Raw genomic sequence first — 27,960 nt, 5'->3', positions numbered from 1 at the left:
CCACTGGTTATGCATAGGAGCTAGTTAAGAGGAAGAGGGCTGAATGCTGAGTCCATACAGAAGCTGACATGATGTTGGGATCTGAGTCTGACTGGAGACTGGTTGAGCTCTTGGGGGATTTGTTTGTGTGGAAGGAAGCAGGAAGACAGGACAAATGCAAGCACCAGACCCATGCACTGCAGTGCAGTGAAGGAAATTGTAGAAATATCTTTTGCTTCCACACCAGAAAGACTGATGGTGGGCAAAATGATTGTGTGGCACTATATCTTGAGCTTCCCTTTTTGTTATAAAGCTTTAATTTTGAGGTTGGATTTTTGAGGATTTCAATACTGAGCCTGAAGTTCAGATCACAAGCTGTTATCTTGCACAACTCCAGACAAAAATTAGAAGCTACTTATGGGCTGGTAGAGAACCAGCATTCTCTTTTTCGAGTTAAGACTTTCAGTGCAATGCCTGTTTTCTAATAATTGCTGGCATTTCTGAGAGCAATGCTAGGTGAATACCAACTGAATATCTCTGAGAAACAATATGCTTCACTTTCAGTACTTACGTGTGGCTTCATGCCTCTTAGCAATTTAAATACGGCGTATACAGACAGTTTGTTAATAAATGTCATGTTTTAGGGATACATGGGGAGAGTCATATGTTGTTAGATGCCTTTCATTTTTTTAAGATGCTTGAAGAGATTGGGTTGTAATATTACATTATGATCCTGGAACTAGAGTCTGATTCCAGTCTTCTTTTTCCCTGAAAATGAAAGTTTAATTAGGTCACTCTTCAGCTGAAGATTTGGTGCACATACTAAAATAAATCACTTCTTTCTCTGCTGCAAAATTTTGGTAAATTCTTTAGGTAAATCAAATTGAAAATAGCATTTTTCTCACCTGCATTTTCTATTCTGCAAGATACTTGTTTCAGTTGATTATTGACTATAAATAATTAAAAGTTTTAAATTCATTAAGTACTCAGCATCTGAGCATCTGTTAGCAATGCTGAAACAAGTAAAAATATTTACTGTAATTTAATCACCATGTTGGCTGTCACATAAGAAATGCTACCGAGTAAAACTTTGTTCAAGATATGCAAGATGTAATCCAGTGATTTTGGGGACAGCACTAAGCTTCTTGTTGAGGTTATATTTCCCCTGTAGGTAGAAACAAAATAGCTCAGGACATAATAACTATAACCAGGTAATCTGAGAGTGCTGTGCAAGCACAACAGAAGATGGTTGTGGATTACTTATTTTTAATATTGTGCTAGTCCTTAGAGAATGAGTGTGTAGTGGAAATGCTAAGTCATGGCCTGAAGCAGTGATTGAGCACCTGGTGGAAGGCAGGGCCAACCCAGGGGAGCTCAGGTGCATGCAGTGTGCCTGAGTGACTAGAAAGGGTGGAGCCAGGATCCAGCCCTTCCCAGACCTCATTTAAGGGTTGGCAATAGAGGTGAAGGTCCTTTGCTGGAGATCCTTGTGTACCTGAGGCCTTGTGAAGGTGAGCAGGTTATTTCCTTTGTTTCTGTGCCTGTTGCATTTAAGCGAATTCTCATTCGCTGCAGCGTGGAACCCTGCTGCTTTGCTGTCATTGCTGTGCTACTGCATTATGCTGTGGAACCCTTTTTGCAGCCAAAAGAACCCATGAATGTGTGTGGAATCTATTTTGCTCAAATGTAAGACATTAGCCACGCAGGCCTTTTGAAATGACTCTACTTCTGTCTAAGTGAAAACTGTGCTAACGTTGTGAAGTATGGGGAGAGGAAGAACAGTAGATATCTCTGGTCTGCACCACTAGTGACTAGATTTTGTGAGGAGAATGTTCTGTGTATGAGAACTGCAGTGGAGATATGTTTTATGAAGTAACATGTCCTGTTCCCCCTCCCCCTTCCTTTTTTTCTTTTTTCTTTTTTTTTTTTTTTTCCTTTTTGGAAGGAGACAGGAAAGTGGAGCATTGGCTTGGAGTGGAAATAGATTGCTCCTTCCTAATTCTACCTGTGTACCAGCTGGGTTAGGTAGTGGTAGAGTTCATATCCTTCTTTATTCTCTCCTTGTTAGCTCCTGGAAAGGGATATGTTGCTTGCCATAATACTTACTACTTTTTTTTTTTTTTTTTTTGCCTAGCTTCTGCTTTTGATAAAATTGTTTCACCTGTATTGATGTCTGACTTTACTGTTTAGATACGAAAGTAGTACTGGTAACATCTTTCCTTTTGCATTAATTAGAGCACACTGCAGAGGTGTTGTCAAGATACAGGCATGAGCTGTACTGAGTGGAAAGAAAGCCTCAAACAACTGAAGTTAAATCCACAGGATTTAATACACTAGTTGCTACCATGTGTTTTGTATGCTATGGTAGGTCTGTTCCATGACTCTTTCTTTATTGTGTTTTGTGGGGCATGCGTACACACTGTACAGTGAATGGTGCTAATGCTGGTTACCAATTCTGTTTAGCATTCAAGCAAATAATAATAATAAAAAAAAAACACTCAATCAAAGCAGGTATTAAAAAACTATTTATGGATGCAGATAACTTACTATCTCCCTTTTCCAAATATCCTGCTTATACTTATTCAAATCTAAATAACATTCAAAAAAGCAGTAAGCAATGCAAAGGTGCAGATCTCTGCAGCTGCCTGAAACATAAACTAACCAGTGCTGATTCAGAAAGATGCCAACGGAGAGCTGTTTAGGCATCTTTGTGATGTTTCCAGTGTTATGGGTCCCGGAAAGTTGTCTTTGTGGCAGAACGTGGGGCCACGGGACAGCCTGGTGCACCACATACACTGGTTCCTTCTACAACCAGGAGAGCTGAGCACTGCTGTGCAGAGGGATTCTTTCCACTACAGGAATCACTTCAAACCCAGAGGGAATAGCTACCTCCAATTCACCATTATCCCTGTTGGATCTAGACTGGATCTACACAGCTGTCCCTGCACTGTGCAGACTGCTAACCATTTTACCCATGTTTTTTCTATGAATTTTACTTCTTTGGTTCCCCATTGCAATAGATAATGGAGAGTCAACAGTATTACAGTCTGGTTACTCTTTGGGAGTAGCTAAAGGGCTGGATGCCTGTGTGGCAACTCATACTGATTCAGAATTTACTGCCTCAAAATAAAGCAGAAGTTATCAAATTAATGGATGTCACCGCTCAGCTGAGCCCATTACAAAAGCAAAAGAATAATGAAGAATTGGAGGACAATTGTGTTTTTTCCTTCATACAAAGCTCTGATGAATGTGAAAATGAAGTGATACAAGTCCAGATATTGAACTCAAGCTTAAATCAGCATACTTATGGATGGTTATCAAATTATTACATTGTAACAAAGCATTAAGGAAGTTTTCATACAAGAGAGAGAACTTTAGCCTTAATATGTGTTTGAGAGAGGATGCTGTGGTTCTAAAGTAGTTTTCTGTTTTATGAGGGAGAAATCTGTAGATGTTTTACCTGTCATCTCCTGACAGGTGCTTTGTATCAATCTTAGTGTTTGCTACTTACAGTGCATAGAGGGCTAATAGCTCACACACACCTTATTTAGAGATGGCTGTGAAGTGCCATCCAGTCTCAGAAACATTTTTCCACAGCTGCTTTACGTCTGAGCTGGGGATGGTAGATGACATGAGCTTCTATCTAAATCCTAATGGGCATGGAAATAATTGTTGGTCTTTCAGTCATTCTTATTAGGGCAAGTTAGTCCTCAGCGGAGGCACGGTGTGCAAATGCTCAGAAGATGGTTCTGCATGCTGTAGAGTTTGAAACATAAATCTTAATGGCTGATGTAGATGGAAAAGAGGTATGTTAACGTGCTATCTGGTAAATGGTTAAGAAATGATGTGCTTTCTACAAACTGGAAAAAATATTGCTTAGCATTTTCCTATTTACTTTTCTTTATCTTGCACCCCTGGTTTCTAACCATCTTTACAATAATACGTATAAAATAGAATGCAGTAGTCCCAGAAAATATTGGACAACATTCCATGGTACATGGGACCGAACAGTACTTGGCCTGCCAGTAACAGTCTTTAAAAAAAGTCTGAAGGGTATTTGTTTCCCAGCTGCTGATGTCCTGTACCTCAGGGAACCTGGCAGCTAAGCAGGCAGAGCTCTGTGCTTACATTGAGCACCTGAATGCTATTCACAAACCAAATATTCACTTTTCTAAATCAAGTAATTACATTTACACGAATGCGGCAATCTGCTAAATGACTCTTTTAATATCATATTTTCCTAATTAACAGATGAGATTAACAGGTGCAGAAAAAGGTTTTTACATGAATAGGCATGATGATACTATCTTTTTCTTTTGGCTTATAACAGTGTTTAGCTTAGACCTTGCATTTGGAACTGTATTTACGTGCTGATGTTCTATAATATGAACTAGCTCTTTCATGGCACTCTGAAGGATGGAAGTATAGGCAATACCAGCAAGTTTTCTGCGGCCCTTAATAGTCAGTTCTGGGATCCCTTACTTTGTTTCCTACTCATGGCAGACAAAATGCTACCACTTTTTACACTATAATGGTGTATTACCCCACAAAGTGCCATCTTCTGAGAAGATCCTATAATGTAATAAATAACAATAGGGAATGGCAGGCTGCTCATGGTTCATCCTAACAGGATAAATAAATTTCAGAGACATAGGATTTTTACTGACAGTGCAAAGCTGAGTTGCTCTGTGTATACTTGATAGACAATAGAGGGTCCAACTGTATTTTTGTAGTTTAAAAGTATTTCTATAGTTCTGTAGCTGTAGAATTGTACTTAAGATTGTGGTGCTTTATAAAATCCTAGTGATGTGAGTAGCATATGATATTTTGATTGCTCTTTAAATTAGTTCAATATCATATAAAGCAGTTTATGTTAGAATGTTACATCTTTCCATAAACTATCCTACAATTAATATACTTATATATGGTGATTCTGTCTGGTTAGTGAAACTGCTTGCAGCAGTGGTTCTACTGTAAACCATTAGGTCTTCACCTTCTTTTGTTTTCAGTAAGTCTGATTTCTTTGTGAAGGACAGCTGTTATGAACTGGGACTATCTGAGTTCAAAGACATAATCTGAAAAACTCATAGATCTGTATTCAAGGAAACAGTTTAGTTCTGTTAGTGCCTTTACTGATTTATAGAATTAAAATATCCCTGTTAACAGCTGGATGCATCTGGAGGATGACATAGCCACATTTTCTTTCTTCATCTCATGACAGTAGTTTGTTTTTTGCCTTTTATTTTCTTTCCAAATGAAAGGTTGTTTTTTTTACATCTTAATTTCCCAAATAAACTGGGCTAAGATGCTTTTCAGGAGTAAAGACTCAAATGTAACCATCATGTGGCCATATACGATCTGCAAAGTAAAGGGAAACTCGAATATAATTTACTTTAAGCAGTGGTATAGACAAATAGAATATTAATAATGCTTAATAAATTACTAACAATTGCTGCAGTAAAAAAGTAATCAGCAGAGCATAACACAGGCATGGGAGTTTGCTTTTGTATGCCAATTTAAGTGGAATAATAGTCACCACCAGGAGCACCCCAGCACTAGTTACTGCATGCAGTCACAGCCATTCTCAGTACATAGCTCTATTTTTTCCTAGTCTCTCTCTGTCCTCCTACTGTGCTCAATCTTTTGGATGTGTACTTCAGAAATTAAGATAGACCCTTGTTTTAATGCCTTCCTGATTTTTTCAGAGCCAGTTCTTCTAGGTAGGATGGAGCTAGATTGATAATGTTACTGAAACATGAGTTCATTCATAAATTTTATCAGATGATCTCCTGAGCAGCAATATAACCATGTTTGTTCCTGCTTTGCAAATATAGCATGGAGCTAGAGAATCACTTCTGAAAAGAGCACTCTGCTTTGTTAGGATGTACTTTTCAAATGTGGAGGTAAGGATTCTGTTGTCTGCAGGTGGATGCAGTCACTGAGCTGATGAATATTATATATTTGGCAGCAAGGAGGGAGGCAGGATTTGAGGTAGTGCAGCTGCAGCGTTTTATCGAAAAGCCTGATAGTCTACCTATTGCTTGAGCTCACTTGTTGGTGAGTGTGTTCATATGTCAGTACTTGCAGTTTAGGATTCTTCAAGGCCTTAACAGCATAAATGGAATCACAATAATATTTTTTCCCTAAAACATTTGTGACCTCTATAAAGCAGTCTTCTGATGCTGGCAGGTAGGATCTCTTTTCCTCAAATGAATATATCTTAAATAATTACTAACATGCAGTCAAGTCCTTTAATTGCTGATTGTTTTTCTTTATTTTGCCTAGTAGTCATTTTTCAAGCTATCTCTAGCCTTCTCACTTTGAGAATTCTATAGGAATTTTTCATGAAGCCATGCGTGTTTGATACTTTGTAATGCAGTCTGGCAAATGTGAGTGTAGGACTTCTTGGAAAGAGAAAATCACTCCTGGAATAATTTGCACTGTGCTTTGTTTTAATAGTTAACTAAACTATTTTCTCAGAAGGTCAGAAAAGACTAATGTAAAATGCAAAGATAATCAAGAAGTGCTCAGGTTGCTAACTGTATCCCAAAATAGACAAACTACAGAAGACTGCTTTGGTTGAAGAATACTTTGAAGTACTTTTTGGCCTACTTCTTGATAATTCTTCAGAGATAAAGAAACAGGACCCCTTAAATTTACTTGAAATAGGTAAGAAATCTGTTTTTATTTCTGTTTGTGGCTTTAAAAAAAAAATACATACTTTTGCTTGACTAGATGTTCTGGAATCAGAGAAGGCATTTTTAGTTTTGCTCTAGTAAGTGTTTTCTTTTGGCAGGCTTTGTTGTTCATAGCTCACTGAGCCCCTCTTATAGAACTCTTCCTGGAATGTTCTTGATCTAGAACTGGAGTTCAACATTTGCATTAATTTAGAAATCAGCATTCACAGGGAGTGCCACTAACCATGGTGGAAGCATGAGTAAAATCCAGAAGGCTCTCCCTTAAATGGAAAGATTATATTCTAATAATTCTTTTGCCCCTCTCTATGGTCTGCCATTAGTTTATCCTCAGTGTAAGGAAGAAACTAGATGGGAACCAAGACAGAAACAAAGTGGCCAAGCTACTAACAGGTTTTTTTCAAGACATTCTTTTGAGTCCACCACTCTCCTTTAATAAAAGGAGAAGCTGCTTTGTATAGTATGCCCTTTCTCTAAGCTTATTAAAATGATAATAGAAAGAGCAGGGTATATCTGCTGAGTCAGCTGCTACTCTGTTATAAAATGGAATGGAGGGGGGAAAAAAAGTAAAAATACTGTGATGTAGAGAGTTCATTGCAGAGTCAGTTCAATAAAACTTGTGCTTCCCAGTTCTGGCACAGCTTTTGGACATTTCAAAGGGCTTGATAAAAAGCAATAGCCTTGTCTCCCACACATTAAAGCTTCATCAACGACATTATATGAGAAGAAGAAAAACCTGGCACAACAGTAAAGCAAAGGGTAAGGTGTTCCTTAGATGGGTCAAGGTGCTCTAAGTTCTCTTGCTTCACTGAAATAACAGCATTTTTTCTGGCAGCAGAACATCTGTACCCTCTGTCTGTGTCGAAGAAGCACATCTGTTCACAGTTATGGGTCAGTACCCGTACAGGAAGCATAGTTGTAGAGCACTCAATGCTGGATCATAGCTCTCAAAAAGCATTTTTTAAACTCTCTAATTAGTGAAGGGACAAGAGAATAAAGTGAATACAAATCATATCTGTGAGACTTAAAAACCCAGACAACTGCTTTAAACCTGGTGAACATCCAGATAGATGTATAGGCAGCAGTAGTAGGGTTTTTATTCAGTGCTATGTAGTTTTAAAGTGATTTAGTTAAAAGCCTTGATTCTAAAAGGAAAAAAAAAAAAAATAGAGGAATACAATTTGTGTTGATAAGGCAGTGAAGCACATAATAAGCCTGATAGGCTATCTGATCATATGGAGTTCATAAATATATTTTCTGGAGTCATTTCTGTCCTGTCAACACACAATTGTCAAGATTTACCCTCTCCTGTCAGTTAGATCCTTGGGAATACTTCTAACTTGAGAAGTAATACTGAAGCATACAGCACAGTTTGCAACACCATCAAAATCAATTTACTATTGCTCCAGTGGGCCTAGTAAAGACGACTTTTTTTTTTTCTTTGGGTTTTCTTATCTCTAGAGTGTTTTCAGATGATTATTAACTTGTATATTCAGTCCTTAAATATGCAGCCCTCTATAGATAAACTGTCTTATTATAATATCTTCCTATAATAAAGGTACTCTATGTCTGCTTTAAATGAAAAGTATACTTCAGATGAATAGTGTCATCAAAACCTGTTGTTCTGTGGCAGGAAAGGCATGGAAAATGGAAATTTAAAAAGCTAAAATTTAAAATAACTATTTCCTAACATCTAATGACTCGATACAAAAGAATTAGTGGATTTGTTTAAAATAAACAAATGGATATAAAGTAGACTGAGCTGATATTTTCCCTTAGGTTGGTTCTGCTTCTAGATAACTCTGAAGCTGACACTCTGCACCTTAAACCCATTTATGTAGCTTCATTGCTTTACAAATGCCAGTTATTAACACTGAACTTTAACTATAAAGACATCCCACTACCCTGCTCTTAAAACTACAAAGTTAATCTTTTGTTAGAAAGGAGACTTGTTTTCTTAAACCATAAGTTTGTCAGCATTTAGAAGCCTTTTTCGTATGCTCCAAATTCCTTTGTGAAACCCTTGAAAAAAGATCAGTTGGTAGAGCAAATTGATCTAGTCTCTACTTCTTCATTCTTCATAGATAAAGGTAACTCACTGTTAGTATTTCTTGCTGAACATTCACTTGTGTGGGCTGGAAATGCTGTGAAACTTTAAGAACTAACACTTAAGATATGACAAGGGCTTGAAAATGCCTGACGCTGACATAAATACACAGTCCCTGTCCCTCCCAACAATCTAAGGGCACTAACGTTCTTGCAGACTACATTGTAGTTGAACCCCTACCTCCTGAGTGTTAGGTGATGTACTGTGTCACAATGGAAACTTCATTTCTTTCTGTGTTGTGGGAATTTTGTCTGAATTATCCATTGGCCAACCATATAATAGACTTCGAATGTCACTGTATGGCATTAGACAAATACCTACACTGATGCAACAATCCTAGGATTCCGTAACTCATTTAAGCAGTCAACAGCAAAAACACATATCTGAGGCAGCATACTCAGTCATCAGGACATGATGCTGGTCTTGTGGTCATAAAGAAGCTAATGTTTATATTTACTAACCTGTCACTAATAAAACTATACAAACAGGTTTTTAGTTTTCATTTATGATCATATGATATTTGGGATGCTTTCCTCTCCATCTAGTTATACAAAACTTGAAATCTATATTTATACAGTTAGTAGTGGTGAAAGTGCTCGCATTTTTCTTAACTGCACAGTTCAGTCCTTATAGGATGCTTGGCTATCAACATTTTTCTTTTCTTTTTCCTTGGGTAAAGTTTTGCATAAGCATTGGACAACTGCCATTAGTTATCTGAATGAGACATGATGTAAAATTTACAAATGGGCAGTATTTGTAAAAAGTACATACTTAACCATTTACAAGCATTTCAATAAGTTTACTGACAATAAAGCTCTAAATGCAAAACAGTGGGATGGAGAGGGGAGAGCTTTCAGCACGTGTTCTGTGACTTTTGTAGTCTGTTGTTTTTGTAATATTGGTTTTAAAATCATCGGAGTACTTTGTCACTGAATACTGGCTTCAAACATTGATTCACAAAGGCCCCTGTGCACAGGCAGTTAATCACATATATGGGTTGCTTGCTAGCACTGAAATGCATGCTCCTGCACCTCTGCTAATTCATATAACACACTTTTCTTGACTCTTCAGTGTGATGTGCAGACATGTTTGAGCATGCTTAGTTTTACGTGCATTGCTGAAGTCATCAGGCATTAGCGGTTAAAGCTAACCTCATGTTTAGGCTTTGGAAAGGTGTAGTACTTCTGAGTACAAGATTGTCAGTGATCACAATAGGAATAAAGCCTACTATCTGCTTTAACAATCTTATCACAGAAATAGCAAGTGTAAAACTCCTGTGGTAAGGAAGATGAGGTTGATCATAATGTCTTTAAAGTCTATGAAGCAGGACTGTCTAAGTAGGTGCAAGGCCAGTTGTAATGGTACATAGCTCAAGTTTCTTATTCAATAAGAGGTAAAATAAAATTTAAGAAGTTTGTTGTCTGGCACAAAACACCAAAAGAGATCAACATACATCATGATTTGCAGTGGTTACAACAAATGAGTGTAGTATGTTGTTCCAGAGTTCCAAAACAAGCAGAGCAGGAAGACTTCATGCTTGTTTTCTTATGAATATGAACCACAGTGCCAATTACTCTCAGATACTTAGCAAGATCCTTGTCAATATTAGGTTTATCCAATTGCCAAATAGAACAATGATATGGATAACACTGTAGGAGTATTAGACAGATTCATACAGAAAATGGGATCATAAAGTTTCACGTGGTGTAATGTATGCCCATGTGACTCGTATGTGGTTGATGCTTCTTATTAAAATGCATTAAGACTTATGAATGTTTTCTGCAGCAGACATGGTAGAACATGTAAAAAAAAAAAAAAAAAGACTGGCAAAGGTGCTGAGAGCAGTTAAAATTCTAGGCTATGATTTGTGTTAATGTTTAAGGCTAGAGGGATTGTTGTATTGAAGTTTTCCCAGAGAAACTGTGCTGATTTGTTGATAAGTATACAGCTGACCGGTTGCTGTTCACTCTAGCAAATTATTTTGTTGATTGATAGCTCAGTTAATTTCAAAAGCAGCCTTCTTACTGCCCATGCAGCTGTGAATTCTAATCAACTGAAGCAATTAACTGCTATCTCTGTGGGTGCAGAGGAGCCAACTGCAGAACCAAACGCACTGAAAATGGGCTGCTGCAGATAACTGGGAAGAGTGAATTCATGCCGAACTTTTACTCCCTGTAACATTCCATCAGATTCCCTTAAGTTCCAGTATTTATATATTAACTGGAGTTGTCTCTGTATTATTAGATCAAACATTCTATTTTCACATTTAGTTGTACTTAATTTAGCAATGGTTAAATGGGATTAAGAAGGAAAAACATCATGTTTTGATTAAGGGAAATCAAATCATTTCACTTTGACAGAAAGAATACTCCAGAAGTGCTCCATTCTGTGTCCTGAATAAGGGTAACTACCTTCTAAGGGTAGTTTGCAACAATTGAGCTTCATTGGGCTAGAAAAAGTAGGCTAGTTAGTGACAGAGATGAAAGGAGTAGAGAAACACATGTTCTAGTGCTTTTGTTTTCTGTGAAGAGGGAAGAAGCAGTGCCTGACCATATGTGGTCATTATCCATCCCCTGGCAACTATTTTCTTAAAAAAGCATAAGAGTGTTAAACCTAGGGTCTGCCTTGGTTAAATATAACTTGCCAGTATTAACTACCTTTTGTAATTTCTGCTGGTTGTGATTTTTTTTTTTCCTGTTATAATTGGGGTGGAGTTTGCTTTCTAGTCCCTGTCATAGGCCTTTAAAATGCAGGCATACAGCTCTTCTTTTTCTAGGAAAGTAGTAAACTTCAGGGTTCTTTGGAATTTATTTTACAACAATATTGATGGCTGGTTGGTTGGTCTTGATCTCTTTGAGATCAATTTTTCCAGGCTACATCAGGTTATCTGGTAATCCCTTGTTTCTTAAATTAATGTGTTTCAGCCTGATGTCGATGCATCATGCCATACTAGAATGAAAAATTTTCATAATTAACTCTTTATTATTTGGTACTTTGATATGAAAGTCAAAGTTCTTCAGAAACTGCAACTCCTGAAAGACTCGTGAGCTGTCTGCTGAGTGAGAACAAGGGAGGGACAGAAATAGTTTTTCCAGAACTGAGAAAACAGCAGCATGAAAATAATACCAGAGTAGGCATGTGTACTGGCCTACAATGTTCTAGTGCACAGGATTTTTTCTCATCAGTACTTGGCTTGGTAAACCCTTCCCTCACTCAGTGAGAAAGCTGATAGTTTTAAATTAGAAGAATGAAAATCACTTGTTTAAGAGAATTATGATATAAAAAGATGATCTTCCATGAGCTTAATACAATAAGACCTCTCTTATATATTTTATAGTACAAAACATACTTTTAGGAAATCAAAGAATTTGGGGAACAATACTGGTATGCTTATGGATATTGGTGTGTAGCGATTTGCTATAGTTATCACATACATATTAGATTATTTCTCTATTTTTTTCAGAGTAGAGCAGAGCTAAGACTAATAGGGACATTTCTGCATACAAAACAAACACTATCACCTTGATATGTGGAACTAATCTTCTTTAGGAGTAGAACTGAAAAGAAATGGTTGTGATCTAATCATTATTTTTGTTCTGTACACATGCTTGGGTTACTAGGTTATATCTCCTGATTTAAACCTGGTTTAGGACTGCTTTAAACTGTCTAGGAAATAAAGGAAATCCACTTCTAGGCTCTACTTTGTAAAAGATGTGATCTTTTAATGTATTAACCTGGATGGAACTAACCACTTTGATCTAACCAAGAATTTGGCTAGGCAGTTTTGTCACTGAAGTGAGTTGGTTCCTGCAGATCTTTACCTTCTGCAAGTTACTCGCTTAAATTCTTGAGTCGCATTTAAATATTCCCTCTCCAAATATCTTAAGTCACAGCTTATGCACAATTCTGTGCAGTTCATATCTCCTGTAAGGTCCTGAGAACACTAGTAGGTATTAATGACTCTGACCATCATCCTTCTGAGCTTCTGACCACACATGAACACCCCTCGCCCATGGGACCAGGAGATCCATTTCAGCTTAGTAACATGGGAAAGCGAGCAGTATGGGGGAAGACAGGTGTTTAAAGTCTGGCAAATTTAGTCCTCATTCATCTAATGTTAAGATTAACTGCTGTTGGATCAGCACTACATTGTAGAAGTTGCTTCTCTGTTTTCAGTGTTTTAAAATCATGACAGCTTTCCAGGAGTTGACTGATCTATTCATCCAGCTTTATAATTTAGTTCTGTTTGGAAAGCTTCTTCAGGAAAGACTCAGAATTATGCAGCCAGATTTATGCTGTAAAGTTCCACTGATGGCAAAAAATTTCCCTTGGTGCCTATTTGCTGTCCCATTATGTATTGTTTTCTATCCTGGCATTGAAATTTTCAAGACTGTAGAAATAATAACTGAAATGCAACTTTTTTTTTAAGATTCCACCCAGTGAAAAGAAGACTATTTTAACTTCAGAATATTTGGTCAAGATGTACTGTTATACTCAAGTAGAATTCTCTGTGTTTGCCAAGAAAAAACTCAATCCTGTAGAAGAATATAAAGTTTGGAATGAATAAAAAGTCAGATAGGAGTAGATACTATCAGAACCATTTCTTTAGTTGAAAAGAGCACAGAAAACCTTTCATAGTGTTTTGTACTAAACTCCAAGAGGACACTGCCTGCTCTGAAGTAACATAGAAATGCACTGCCATTGACTCGTAAACTGAAAGAGACAGTGATCACTCTCAAATGCCATTGTGCTTTTATGATTTATTGAAAAATTGTATGGTACTAAGTTTATATGGAGATGAACAGATCTTGGCTTGTAATATTGAAAATACATTCATTTTTTGTACTTTTATTATCCAAACAAGTAATCATTTTATAATTCAGTCCTTTTTGACAGATTGTATCGAGGCACTTTATAATTATCATTAAATTAGGTTTCAACATCTCTCTGAAGTATAAAATTTCTGTACCAGTCTTAGATTGGTAAACTAAAGCACTGATAATTAAAGGGATGGTCTGAGATGACTCCATCAAGAAGAATCTGGACCTCAACCTTAGTTGCATTCTAATGCCTAAACCACAAAACTGTTCTTTGTCTTTTTCAGTAGCACATCCTAGCAATTAATTTTGAATAAATATATACACAATGAATCCAGAATTTGGAGAATAAGTTTTAGTATAAAATTTCTAAAATTGCAAACAAAATAGTGTTATTGCTTAAAATCCAAACTATTCAAAGCTGTTATTTTTCTATTTCACAACAGACTGCAAACAGCTGCCAAACTTAACTTAGCTCATTTCTGAAAGTAGAAGCATTTTTGGAACTGTTTCTGATGTAAAGACAGAATAACACTCAAAACATTATCAGTCTTTCTAGTAGGTACATTGTGTAGCCCCTCTTTGTTCTTTTAGACTATTCTTGTCAGAGCAAACACAATTTGAGTGCAACTCAGAACCTACCCAAAGCTTTGCTTGATTTTTTTTTTTTTTTCTCTAAAAAATTCATTTTGATGGTGGCATGGAGTGGTTTTCCCCAGGTCTAGCATCCGTTCCAAGCTTCACCTGCCATGTGAAATGAGATATGTAAGATAGTAAATAGGAGGAAACCTACAAAACTTGCAAATTGAGGTCTGAGCAGAACCCATCCAGTTGGGACTAACCAAGAGAGCTGAAATTCACTCAATCTTAAAACACCATTTTGGAACTTTACTATCCTAATGGAACACATAAATGCATGACATATCACCGAACTTCTGAATTAATAATTTGGTGTGGCTCCAAATCATCTTATTCTACAGAAAGGATCGTTTTCTGTCCTCGCTTGAATTTATTTTGTACTACATTTCTTTCAGCCTGAGCTGAAATATTAAATAATGTTTCCTGGTTCTTCTCTATCTATGTTACGATAAAGAAAAACATAGGATCCTACTTCTAACTTAACATCCTAATTTCTTCTTTTTATTAAAATGTGAGAACATATTGGACTTGATTCAAGCGTTCTTAAATTCAAAATGTCTTATAGAAAGCCCAGTAATTGCATTGGTTGGTCCAGCTGAGGCAGCTGGAGTAAGAATTTTGGTTGTCCTATTGTTCTTAACATTTTTTTCTTCTCTAACAATAAATCTCTCTGCTTCTTGTTTTTTGGGGGGCAAGGGGGACTGATATTCTGATCAGAAAATCACATGGTGAATTTTCTGTGCAGTTGGTTGCTGTGCTTGGACTTCTGTGCTTGTTATTCTTCCAGTTTCTTCACTGAAATGAAGCTCTTAGCCGTGCACAGTGAATTACACTGTCCTTTTGTGCAGCTAAAAGGCACCTTCAGCAGTACAGAACCTGGTCATCTTCTGTGACAAGTTCTTTGGTCTGCTATAAACCATCTTAGTGGAATGACTGAATTCAAAGCTATGACCATTAAAAAGGGAGATTTTGAAATTATATTTTACTTTTTTTAGGCTATTTCCATGCCTTTACAACTGATGGTTGTTTATATGTATTAAAATTTAGATATTTGCATACTCAAGGAATTAAAAACCTATAGCAGAGGTCAGTCATGCACTGTCTCTGTTAATCTGTGCTGCTGCTGAAAGGTACTTGTGGTCTTTCAGTTCCAGCAGCTGGCTCCATGCACAATTGAGTGTTCCCTCAGTTGCTGCGATGGGTGCTTGAGCCAGAAACTGTGTTTGGGGTAGACACTGGTTATTCTGGTTTTGAAAATAGTTCTTGAATCCCCATCTCACTTTCACATTTTCTTTCTAGACATCTGGGTCTGGAGTACTACCTTTGTTTCCTGCTCTGAAACTGCTAGCAGATATGTAACAACTCTAACTTGTAATGTTCTGAGTTAGACTGCCTTTTAATAATGAAAGGCTTTTACATGCTTTGAATGAATATTGACATCAGTTTTGACAGTCTTGGTTTAGTGTTTTCTTGGTAGTTATTCTTGAAAGAAAAAGACTAAGTGCTATTCTAGGCTGAATTCCATGAGGACAGTTGCATGCTACCTCCTGCTAACCCTCCTGCTGCATTGTTCATTATAATGTTCCTTAGCTGTTGTCTTTTACCAGTAGTTCATTGATGCTCAGCAGAAGCCACTCTTCCTTTCAGAGGTATATACACTCTGATATTGCATAGTGTTCTGGTAATGAAGTTGTTCTGGATTTTCAGAACTGCTCAATTACGCTCTGCATCACTCCCATCAGATTACAACTGATCTAAAGCAAATCCTACTCTAGCTTGTCACGTAGATTTGGTGAGCTTTCACAGGTGAACTTTGCTTTTCTTAGCGGTGGGAAGGAACTGGAATAAGTTTTTCAACACTTATTGAAGTGATCCAGCTATTTTATTCATTAGCTGTGGCCACTTTGTGTAAGCTGATGACCTACAAGCCTGCTTTTTGTTCCCTGACTGTGCTGTCCAGGAAGCAGGATCAACTGCTAATAACTGACAGTGTCACTGAACCGAGGCGGGTGATCCAGTATGATCAGAGAACTCATTTGTTTTACCTATTTAAAAAATAGTAGCTCTCACATTTTTGTTTAGGCTGGCCAACTCATGATATCTTTTACCACATTAATGGCAAATGTGGTTTGAAGACTTGTCACGTTAATCCCAATTAGCATTTTATAATAGCTTCCACTAAAGTAATCCTTTAAAAAAAAAAATTGAATTTTTGATCCATGAGGAGTGCAGGAAAACATCTTTCTTTTGCTAAGTATGATTTAGCCTCTGTATCAGTAAAGGGTCCTTCAGAAGCTGAGTATCCTTGGTTCTGTGGCACCTCCCCTTTGTTTCATGGTTGAGATGAGAGTTTTGTACTTAAATCAGAGTGGGAAAAGCTGTTTTGTTTTCCTTAGCCAAATCAGTAGCCTTGTTTTCAGAACAAAATGTCACTGATGGGAATAACACTTCTTTTTGGTGAGAACTGAACCGGTTCACAGTGTAATGATTGTGATAAATGTCGCCTCTGTGGTTTGACAGAACCAAAACAACTTGGTACTTCCAAGCAATTAAAATGCAAGCAATGAAGATTACATGGAAAAAAGAAGAATAAGAAAAAAAGGAAAAAAAAATCAAATGCAGATAACTGAATTGCAGCTGGGGCTGGTCACATTCAGAGCATAAAATATTGGCCTCAGTCCCATGTGAATGTAGAAGGGATGGACTAGCAACTGATAATGTAGAAAAGAAGGGACGTAATCTTCCCATTTGGAGTTTTGGTCACACTGATGTGACAGGGGCTTGTCTCTTTGTCTCTTACAGAAAGCTGAACAACTTTGGTATCTTTGTTTCTCTTGCCACTTACTGAAGGCGAGGGAGAACAAAACAGACTTGGGAACAGTACAGCAAATGATATGGTGGAACATGGAGGACTTGCTGTTTGAGTTAGTAATGTTTAATTCCTTTGTAAATAGGCAATAGGTTAAACAGGAAAAAACAGCTTGTCGATATCATGTGTTTTCTGTTCCTGGTAATGTGCAGGTTTGTGAAATCACTTGATATAGCTCTGCCACAGTAACTGGTATTATAAGGTTCTGCTTCAACTTCCTCTCTGTATTTCCACTGTAGTTTTTACTAAAATAAGGGATTGCATTATAAAGGTAGGGATATTAGCATAAATCATTTTTATGTTCCAGTGGCTTTCGTGGAGCTGGTCGTCTTTTTATGTTGGTTGAGGGCCTAGTCCACAAAGTGATGGACACTGAAGGGCTCATGGCAATACTCCAAGACTTGCAAGGACAAAGGAAAGAGGAAAATGGAAAAGAATTTAGGTGTAGTTTACAGCATTTTAAGAGTATTTAATTGAAGAATTGAATTGAAGGCATCAGAATGGTGCCATTAGGAGGGGATTTAACATACACATAAGTGAACAAGTCTAAACCACATTAATGGGCAGATTGCTGGGCTGTGTAAGAAAAGGGCAATTTTGCAGAGAATGTGGTGTCAACAGATAGGAGCAGTTAGCATGCAAAACAAATACGGTTATTTCAATGAATGCCAAAACAGGAAAAAAGCACATTGACAAGAAAGGCAAAGAATGCTACAGAAACATAATACATGTGACAGAAAACTCAGGGTAATAATGCTCTCTCAATTAAATGAGCATATGATGACTGATTCAATGGCTGTGAAGTTGGTGACATAATCTAGTAGCAATAACGCCTTTAGCAGTTACCGGTATATTTAAGCTTGCTGTATTTTGTTACAGTAGTCTGATGTGTCGTTTCACTGCTTTGCTTCTATCTAATTCAAGATGTTAATAATCCCTAACAAAAGTTAGGCAGAGAATGCAAAACTATTTTTTTTGTTAGCTCCTGTGGTAAGGAGGCTTCTTTCTGTGCAACTAATACATTTTGGCCTCTGCATAAGAAAAATGCAGAACCCCGTTAAGACTATTCTAGTCATCAGAAAACCACATAAGCAGTGATGCCAGACTAATTTGAAGAGGGAATAACTTGACTAAATGAGGTAACAGTAATGACCTCTTATTTCATTAATACTGACATTTTACCCTTTTCTTATGTGTGTGTGTGTATGGTGGTGAAATAGTACCCTATGAAAAAATAACAAGCAGATAACCTAAGAAGAAAATGCATTTCCTGTGGGAGTTCTCAGTAGAAAAATTCCTGAAAAGATGCTCAAACAAAAGCTAATTTCTTTTCAGTGATTTTTCATAAACAAAAGATTTCCATGAAGGGTGTCAAACAATAACAATAAAAAACTTAACTTGTATAGGATATGGGCCATTTACACAATGATAATTTATGCAGAACAATCCCAGAATAGCCTATAGTTTCGTTTTTGAATTCTTTAAGGTGATTTCAGGGAATCTCCACTGATAAATCATCTACAGTTTCATTTATCACAAGCTTAAGAAGATATTTAGCTTTCAGAGCTATAAATTCCAGAAGATATTCCTGTAGCCCTGTGGATATGAGACTAGTTTCCTGGTGTTTCCAAAAACTTTGTGAAATTGCTATGAAAGTTGGAAGTGTTCTTAATGCAATAGCTGGCCAATTTGTTTCCATGGTATTGTCCTAATTTTCAAACACAAATAGTTCCTTTGGTTGCATGACTTGAAATAAACCCAGTTTTCAGGAAATGCCAAGAGCAGCAGTGTGCTGTTGGTACACCAAGAGAAGCTGTGCTAATCTTGCAAACCATTTGGAGACCCATCATACCTGAAAAGTTTGCTAATTTGTGGGATTTGAGCTGTAATTCAAGAATTGGAAGAAGTCATTGTAATGCCAAGAAAAAAATTCCTTAATATTAACAGTGTGAGTTTGAGGAGGCATAATTTGTTTGCTTGGTGTTTTTTCTTGGTATTTTATTTTTAATCTAAGAGTGCTTTAATAAAATAGGGAAGCAAATTCAAGTCTGAAGGTGAGTTTTTGAGACTACTTGGGTTGCTGATCAGATGAAGGTGTTCCTATTTATTTAATATCAGCTATTCACAATTTTCAGTGTTCTTCCAGCAAGATTTTTTCCTTTATTAATATCTTTTTTAAGATAGCATAGTTATGGCAAAGTTGGAGGAGGATCATTCACGTTACACTGAGAACACTGTAGATGGGAGTGGGGTTTCCCATGTGTGCTGTTCCCAGTTACTGTTACCATGGCTCAGGAGAACTCGATACCCAGTGTGCTGACCCATCATCAAAATCTGGAGGTAGCAATTTTCTATTACAGTATTAATGCTAGTGAATAGACATTGACCGGCAGAGACAGATGGATAAGCAGAATTTGTAGAAGCTACAGGAGCAAATATTTAGGAAAGATGCCAGCTATAAATACAGCACATTGAAAGTTAATTTACAATGTTCAGCCTGTCCAGCCTGCTTTTCTGTCTAGGACCTACGTTAACATTATACACTTAAGACATTATATCATTATTCTTATTTTAGTGCATTTCATGCCTATAGGTTTAATATAAACAGAGGTGCTGACAGGAGCTTCAGTTTAAACAGGTTTAAATGTGAATTTGACTTTATGATTTTCATCAGGGAAAAAGACTAAACAGTTTAAGTTGATTAAATTTTCTTAAAGCTGCAGCTAAATATAATGAAAACCATTTGTGCTTTTTTTGAGGGGGTGAATAGGAAAAATGAGTATCTCAATGTTGGTGACTGACGGCTTCATGCAATGAATTCTTTTCCTGTGAAACAGCCTCAAAACAGTTTCCATTTTTCATAAACTTTTGCAAGTTTCAGTTTTCTGAACTTTAGAGGAAGCATGGCTTTGCCATTGAAGTGCTAGCTGACAAGAGCTATGTGTGTTAAATAACTGAAACATAGATTATACTAAATATTCTTCAAACATTGTTTTCTTGTACTGTGGATGTTTTGGTGATTTATCTTTCCTTTTTTCATTATATTTCTCCATTTTTATTATTTATGAAATATTCTAAGAACTTAAAACCTAGAGCTCTAATTCAAACTGAGCACCTGTTTAAGCATGGGCTAACTTCCAAGCATGCTTGGTTACATGAAAGAGCTATTTTAGCTTATTTGGAGCTTGGAAATAGGTAAGTGAGTCAGGGTCTGACTAAAGTTATGTGTTTACCAGAGATTATTCTGCCAAGTGAGAAATAAGAGTTTCTAAGAGCTTGGATTAGAAAGGGGAAAAAACACAACTCTGATGTGTTGAGATGAACCTTGGAAAACAGCTTGTTGAATTTTCAAGTATGTAGGGACAGATTTCCTAAGTGCAATACTTCAAACACTGTGATGTACTGCTTATGGCCAGTGCTCATCCTCATATTTTTTTGTGGGCAAAGCAGAGTGAGTGGCTTTTGTATGGTTTCACTTGTTACTTTATAACATCGATAATTTGGGAGGTCATCTCGAAAATAGTGGGTTCCCTCTTTTCCTCTTTTTCCAATTTTTATAGCGATTTCACATAAAAGCAATCCAGAATTTTTGGATAGGGAAATACAAATCTAGCATTGTGGTAGAATAAAGCAGTTAAGTTAAATGCATAAGGGGCTCTGGGGAAGAGCTAAATGGAAGAAGATGTTGTGAAGCTGCTTTTGAACTTCTTCCAGAATTCTGCAACACCTTTCCTTGGAATAAAATTATATTGCCGTATACAGAATTCCTTTCTGCAAAAATAACACGGGCTGAATTTTGTCTGTTTATGCCTTGATGTTTGATTTCCATTGCCTGAAGGCTTAGTTTCAGGAAGCCTTCTTATGCAGGGAGCCTTTACCTATGGAACAAAACTGAGAAGTGTTCAAAATTTGGTCATTCAAGAAGTCAAGCATTTCCAAGTCAGTAATATCTGGAGAGGATATATTTGGCTGCCTCAAAAGCACGATCTTTCCTTGATTTTGTTTAAGCTGGGAAAAGACACACTGTGTTGTCCAACTCTGCAGCCAAATTCAGACTGCATCACTTCCTTCCTTCCTGCTGCTGCTTCTCCCCTGGGGACTAGTGAGTCTTCTGGTATGTAGGTTACTAAGATTGTTTTCAGCAAAGGATTAAGGGGGGGGGGGCAGCAGCAGTTTGAGAACTCTTCATGGAAGAGGTTGTCATTTCAACCTGTTATCAATAAAACTGGCATCTAGGGTCGTATGATTTGTCAGTAACACGACATCCTGGTTGTCAAACTGGAGGGGAAAAAAAAATGATGGATGAACCACTCACTAGATAAGGAATTGGCTGGATGGTCACACTCAGAGTTGCAGGTGGTGGTTCGGTGTCTAAATAGCAATAAGTGATGAGTGGTGTTCCTCGGGGATCATTGTTGGGACCGGTGCCATTTAACATCTTTGTAGGTGACGTGAACAGTGGGATCAAATGCATCCTCAGCAAGTCTGTAGACAATACCAAGCTACATGGTGCAGCTGAAACGCTAGAGAAAAGGGATGCCATCCAGGGACCTGGACAGGCTTGAAATGTGGGCCCATGCCAACTTCATGAAGTTTAATAAGGCCAAGTGCAAGGTCTTCATCTGGACTGGGCAATCCCAAGCACAAATACAGGCAGGTAATGTACTGAGGTTTATCTTTCAAAACCAGTTGGTCATCCATCACCAGTTCTCAATTGCTCGCTTTTAATGCCCAAATTTCAAGAGGTTATTTAACCCTTTTCTATTTTTAGTTTTTAGAGTAAACTGAAATATTGATTGGACTGAGGCATCACAAGGAAGTGACATTTGGGAAATAAAGTATTGTCCCTGCTATACGTTTGGGGCACATATCTTGTTGAAAACCAAAACTGAACTTCCTCGTAGATTTGCATAGTGGGAACTTAGAAATGTGATGTTGAAATCAGAAAATGTTCAATCTGGCAATGCCTGAAGTCAAAGAAGAGCTTTTGCCCAGAAGTAATTTTGCTGATAGTGTTTGAACGTAAACATCTTCCAGTAAAATGTCCATATCTATTTCACAAAGTTTTCCCTCGACTGCAGATTGTGAATGGATCGAGGAACCCTCATGTTTGAGTAAGCACCCAAGAGCTGAACAGTTTTATAACATTGCTGATACTGTCAATACCAGTAAACTGCAAACAGTAGTCATTTGAACTATTATGATAATATAGCTAAAATTAAGGGTCTTGAGTGTCTTCAATGCCAGATAATCTTTTAGGCCTTTGTTTGCCACAAAGCAATCTAAACTATAGTCAAGGGGAATACTGTATCCAAATGCAGATGTTTTTGTCAGCTTGTCACTGCAGTGGGTGTTTGGGATGCTTGTGGTAAATGCATTTTTGAATGTCACTGCCTTCAGTTACTGAATGAAAATACTACTTTCTGTATTCATAGTGGTACAGTATTTTCTCATTGTTAATAATTTCCTCATCACAGTGAGAGGACTCCCACTTTGATCAGAGGTATTTTTGGGGCAGAAAATGGGATATATTTAACTGTGTACGTATGAAGGATAAGTGCTATAAGTCCAATACATTCTAGACTGAACCCAACACAAGTCTATTTTCTTTGAAAAGGAAATCTAGGAAAACAAGCTTTATTTTTTATTTAGAGAAGTTGATTCATCCTCTTCCTGTTCGTGTAAGTTATAGAAATATGCTTACTGAAAAACTCAAGCCTTTCTGACATGGTTTTAGGACTTAGTTAATATTCTTGGCTCCAGCATGCTATTCTGGAGGATAGAAACTCAGACAAAAGCAGTGTGTTAATGCAAGATAGTTTTTTAAAGTTAAATGGGAGAAAAAATTAGATATCATAAACTGTCATTTTTCAGTGCACATTATTGGATTTGCAACATTTTGCTGCAAGCTTATTTGACATCTTCTATTGGTGTTAGGAATCATACAGTTCAGATGTTAACTTTCAAAAAAAAAAAAACCTTTTCATAATAGATCAGTTTAAATTACGATTCTAGCTATTTTTTTAAGCGTTATCTTTGGTAAGTGGTGGGTTTGATTAGTTGGCCATTGGTTCCCTCTGACATCATGAGAAGTGACATAGCTATATGCCTCAGTTTCCATTCACCTCTCTGTTAACTGATCGTGCAAATCCTGTGTTTAAAGCAAGTTTAGAGAGTTAAATAGATCTGTATTGAGGGTGTATACATAACAGCTGTTAAAATTAAATTCTTCTAAAGCTAGTTGTGGTGAAAATGAGAGAACATACAAGCTACTTTGAATGACAGGTTCTCAAACTGTTTTTGTTTTTTACCAGATTAAAAACTTTTGATTAGTTCTGTCATCCTCTAGTATTTTAGGCCATATATTTTCTGGCACCACTTCCTTCACTTCTTGCATAAAATAAAACTGTAGCAGCTTCCATACTTGCCAGGTCTACCATAGGAAAGATCCTTGGGGATAAATGTCTTGCAATATTTGGAAACATATTCCTCTCGTGTCGCTAGATTACGAGTTTCCAAGGATATCTTTGGATAGCTCCACTATTAGATTAAGTCAGAAAGTCAGAGAGGTCAGTGAGTGCATGGGAAAGAGGATCTGTAGAAACAGTAAAGGCAGCAGTCTGTAACGATTCATTCCAGCAAGATTTTGACCTAATAAAAATTACTCTGGAACCAGTGCTTGGACTGTTGCCATACAATTATTTCAGGTATTAAAACTATGTAACTAACAAAGCTTTTTGTTCTCACTATATATCTAATTCAATATCCACCCTGTTTTACTGAAACTGATAAATTTGATAAACTAGCTTAGAAAGATTTTTCTGGAAGCATCAATTCCTGAACTGTTCCAGTATTTAGTTGGGTAACATGTGGACTGCAGGGCTACAAAGGAATAGGCAAAAGCAAATAGTTCTCCTTGCTGCTTCATTTGAGGAAATTTCCATGAAACTTATTGTCTTATATGCCCTAGATCATTACAATAATAACATGCTTTCTGTCGGAGACTGAAGATGCTAAATACCTCTATTTAATCAAGGCTTATTGTTTAGTAGTGGGATTTGTTTGTATGTTTGGTTATTACTAGAGACAGTGTGAAGAATCTGGCACAGTAACTTAAGTGGTAAGTGAATTTTTCTCTTCCATGAAATGACCATCTCTCTGTAAGCTATCAAAACTGTGAAAGCATGCTTGGAGGCTCACCAAATATAACATTGCTATTAACTTCCTCTTTGCTTAGCCATAATTGCTTCATGATCTGGAATGCACAGCTCAGACTGGCTTTACTGAAACAAAAATCTTCTGTTCTTGCAGTGTATAATAAAATAATGAGTAAATAACAAATCTTTCTCATTATAAAGAAGTTTCTTTTTCTGTGAAGACCTTCTAGTGGAAAGTAATAGATACCTTTTTAAAAGAAGAGAGATCACCAGTGCCCTTTGACATGACATTAAAAATTTGTTTGAATCCAATCCACACTCATTTGTAAAATATGCAGTTAACTAGATCTTAAACAAAAGGCAATAAAGATAAACAGCTGGACACTTAACAGTTAGCAATAAAATTGGCCATAACCACTTTTTCTCACTTGTATGAGAAGTAAGTTTTATTGTGTACCTTTTTATGTATGTTTGTATTCACAGTAACATGCTATTCAATGTGCTTCAGGCTGTGTCTTCACATCTGCCATGTCTTCCCTGATAAACAAAGGCCACATACACTGCATTGCAGCCTTCCTTTCTAGATTCTTTTTTTGACATTTTATAATAGGTCTTATTTCTAAACTTGTGCTGTACCTCATGTAGCCAAGCATAAGATTGGAAGGATGGCAGAGGGCATGGATTTTTAAATAAAGCTTTAATGGTCATGGATTTCTTTGTTTCTACATTGTAGTACATTTGAAAACTACAAAAACAGTTTTGAAACATGTCTTGAATGTTTCTGCTGGTTGCCGTAAAATACTCTGGCAATTAATGCAAAGTCTCACTAAAATTTAGCAGAACTGATTGCAGGCCCTTCAGATATGGGGAGCAGTAGTGTGGTACTTAGGAAATTATTGAAATTATTCAAAGTAATCTCATGCTGCACCACAATTTAGCTGTCCTATATCTTCTGCCTAAGCCAGAAAAGGTGTTCTATATACAGCGTAAGGCCTTCGGAATCCTGAAGGGTTTGTTTTACTGCAGTGTGTAAATGTACACTACAGATTGCTATCCCCTCAGCCTTCCCCTGTCCTTTAAGTACTTGCTGAGTTCCAGATACTAGAAAATTAGACATCCCAAACAAAGGTAAACTTAGTGCCTGTGCAAGGGGGAATTGTCTGATTTGGATGTGTTACAGTCAGTAAATAAGAGGAGCTGTTCATCTATTTCAGTTATCTAGCTCAGTATGAGAGGAATTATGCCCTTAAAATGTCTGATTATACTTGTTTTGCTTCCAAGAATCCTCTTTTTGAGGAGGAAGATTTGGGTATTTGTGGAGGAAGGGGTTTTGCTTTTCTTTCTTGTTGTAGTTGTTTTAAGTAAACATGAACATCAAGAGGAGGAAGGTGTGACCAAAAAAACCTGAATTTCTGATCACAAAACATATCTTGTGTTGATACAGAGCAATCCAGCAATGTAAACCACACAGGTATGGAAGTATGATGATAAAGTTACATTGACCACAGAATTATTAAAAATTTTGTATAACAGAACTTTATGTGGCTGTGAGTCCATAACAGTATTTACATTAATTTGGGAGGGAACAATGAAAACAATAATACTGTTCATAGTTGTGCTGAAAATGACATCAGGAGTGTAGTTTGTCACAAACTTCAGGCAAGAAACATTATGAAATCTGCAAGCCCATGGGCATGTGTAATGCTAGTAACTGTAGGTTTTGTTTTATAAGCATTCACTTAAACACTGCACAACAAAAATCTAACACTTCACTATTGCTATTCTCATATTTCATAACAGTGCACGGAGAATTCAATTATGATCTTCTCTAGAATTTCTACAACGTCTACATTGAAGGGAATATATAACGTACTGTTCTGCTGGCACAAAGTAAATTGTCTCTTTCATGTTTGTTGGACTCAGAAACAACTATCTTGAAAAGGATCCCATACTAACACTTATGCTGAGTAGGGATCATATCAGGAAATATGCTGTTACATCTTGGTTTGAAAAGAAAAAAGAAAGAATGTGCGTTTCTGGTTCTGCTTTTTCCTGCCAGCCCACTTTGGTGTGAGGTTTTTAATGTCCCTAAGTATTAAAAAAAATCCTTTGGTAATCTTTTCTTATTAACTTAGTGAAGTCTATGTACACCTCATCTCCCCTGCCTCCATGGGGTTTAGTGAAGATTAGGAGTCGTCTTCTCTCATGCTCAGGGTATGATGTTAATGTAGGATTTCCAGAAAGAGCTTTAAGCTGTTTTTGTCTCTGTAGGGATCCCATGCCTTCCATATCACAAGCCAACAAAACTTTAAATTCTCTGGCCTATGTGTATCACTAATCAAATAAACTATGTTTTACTTCTTATTGAGCCCTCCTAAAAGTTTGCCTTTTTATAAAGATTATTTTTAAGTAAACTATTTTACAAACTTTGATTCATCCTGGTACAATTAGCTGCTCCATAACCATTAATTCTTACTGAACTGTTTCTCAGTGCTACTGGGAGATGTTAATTGAAGTCCCTTTCCACCCACCTCACTGGAGGTTTGAAGCCTTAGAGTAGCTCCTAAGTTCAACATGCTAACCAGAATGAGCATTTTCTTGCTCCAACTTTCACTGTTTATTCAAGTGACTATTAAAATGTTAGCTTTGTATTTTTAATCAGACTCTACACTCATTTAGATTATTTCCAATAATATGTATCTAAGTTTTTTGTGTCAGATATTTTTTATAACCACAAAGATCTTAAGCACATCTGTCATAAGCTGAATTCTGTATAGCTAAACATGTTAATTGCATTGAGCAAAAGACATAAACGTAATTCTTATATTCTTCTCTGCCTTGTAACTGTGCAGTCTAGAATTCTCTCACAAACACGTCAACAATTTACTAAACATCTAAACAGCCTATTATGGTGTATGTACTTAATTTTAATCACAAGAGCAATTCTGTAGAAGATTAAATTTAGGTTTATGTACCTAAGTAGTCTTTTATGTTTACATTAGATTTTCTAAATAAAATACTGTGGGACTTATGGCACTGGATGTGTAAGTATTAGGCCATTCAGTATATTGGTTTGTGGAAACTTTCTCCTGTTCTACACGTGGCTGCTCTGAATACTAATTGACTGTTCTGCTTTAAAAAAATAAAGTATATGGCAAATGTAGTGAACGACTGACTTTCACCAGATCTGTGAGAGCTGTAATGAGTTTAAGCATCTCCTAGATGGAGAATGGATCTGTAGATCCATTTCCTATCTTGATCTTTGCTATCTTGATCTTTGCTGAGACATTGTTAGCTTATATACAAAGCTATGATGAAAACAGTATAGAAAGAAATTATCAAAGAATCAGAATCTGTATACATTCAACCACAATGAGTAGAAAACTTTGCAATCTGGAAGTGTAAATACACTTGGGTATATTTAAGTACCTGTTTATTACCTGGAGATCTTCCCAAATACAAGGGGCTTCTTTGTAGGTAAATCTTTTCTCAGGATCAAAGCTTAAATAACTTGAAATGTTCATTTTCATTCTATTAAATAAAAAATTAAAATGCTTTCTTCTTGTGGATTATAGCCTGGCCTTTGATGAACAGCAGAAGGTTGTTCAACACCTCTGTTAAAGAGCTGCTAGCGTAACAACTTGTGCCTACATACGCAAAAAAATTGTCAAGCAGGAAAGAAGGATTTTGGTTCTGT

At 36.8% G+C, this 27,960-nt stretch overlaps 2 long non-coding RNA genes across 2 annotated transcripts in view; one reads left to right on the top strand and one right to left on the bottom strand.

Annotated features, from left to right (window-relative positions):
* Positions 1–27,960, top strand: part of LOC116230946 (uncharacterized) — a 123,959-nt gene that overhangs the window by 14,883 nt on the left and 81,116 nt on the right. The gene's annotated exons all lie outside the window — the stretch shown is intronic.
* On the bottom strand, positions 576–9,081 carry LOC149916582 (uncharacterized). The gene is made up of 3 exons (XR_016469579.1): positions 8,962–9,081; positions 3,522–3,735; positions 576–747 (listed from the first exon to the last, which is right to left on the bottom strand). It is a non-coding gene; the product is annotated as an uncharacterized LOC149916582 (long non-coding RNA).

The sequence above is a fragment of the Phasianus colchicus genome, chromosome 10, assembly GCF_987193195.1.
Source record: "Phasianus colchicus chromosome 10, bPhaCol1.hap1.1, whole genome shotgun sequence".
Lineage (NCBI taxonomy): Eukaryota > Metazoa > Chordata > Aves > Galliformes > Phasianidae > Phasianus > Phasianus colchicus.
Note: the sequence above shows the minus strand (reverse complement) of the source record. Positions and strands in the feature narration are given on the sequence as shown.